The sequence below is a fragment of the Myotis davidii genome, unplaced genomic scaffold (assembly GCF_000327345.1).
Source record: "Myotis davidii unplaced genomic scaffold, ASM32734v1 scaffold497, whole genome shotgun sequence".
Classification (NCBI taxonomy): Eukaryota; Metazoa; Chordata; class Mammalia; order Chiroptera; family Vespertilionidae; genus Myotis; species Myotis davidii.
Genome location: NW_006288434.1, coordinates 3954922 through 3955953, shown reverse-complemented (window position 1 = coordinate 3955953; position 1032 = coordinate 3954922).

The following is a 1032-nucleotide window of genomic DNA, read 5'->3' as shown; positions in this document are numbered from 1 at the left end:
AAAATAGAATTCCTCTGGGGAGCAGGTCCAGGGGTTTTATCCGATTTTCAGAAGGGGGAGAAGTTAGAAATCGTTGCTCCAGCTGCACAGATGTCCTGAACACCAACTACTTCCCATCGCCCCCAAGTCTCAGAGTTGGCTTCTTGCTGGAGGTTAGGGGTTCTGGGGTGCACAGCCGGAGAGAAACCGCCTTCTCCAAGCCAATAGAATTCCTCTGGGGAGCAGGTCCAGGGGTTTTATCCGATTTTCAGAAGGGGGAGAAGTTAGAAATCGTTGCTCCAGCTGCACAGATGTCCTGAACACCAACTACTTCCCATCGCCCCCAAGTCTCAGAGTTGGCTTCTTGCTGGAGGTTAGGGGTTCTGGGGTGCACAGCCGGAGAGAAACCGCCTTCTCCAAGCCTACCCTTCAGGGCCCACTCTCACTCGGACGCGCAGAATGTCCAACCCCCCTTACCATGGGTCCATCATGAAAGATAGAGACAGAGGTCACGATGGTCAGACCCAACCTCAGACTACAGATGTTCAGGCCTTGAAAACAGTTTTCTCCCATCACCCACCAACCCTGCCTGCAGGGCACTATGAATTACGGTTTTCTCAAAAAATGCATTAATTCAAGTCCATTACTCTGACTGCTGCAATTATATTAGGTTGTTTTTTGTGCTAACATTAGTTAAATATAACTCAAGGATTTAAAAAATCCGTGTGTAAGTGAACCAATGCAGTTCAAACCCGCCTTGTATTTTTGGATGTGAGATTGGGAATCCAAGTATTCAAAGGGCCAATACTTTATACCTGGATTTTCAACTGTGAGGTGGGGTAGGTTGGCACTCCTCACCCCAAGCTTGCTGGTCAAGAGTTAATGATGAAGATTTTTCAAGGGCCTTAGGGTTTGCAAAGTGAAAGCACAACTAGGCAATCTCCAGGGTGTTCCTAAGAAAAAAGAAACGCTGAGAGTTCTTAAAATGAAAAGTACGTTTTTGAGAAGAATGGGTCCTGCATGCTTAGCCTCTGGGTTGGTCTGCGATGGCAA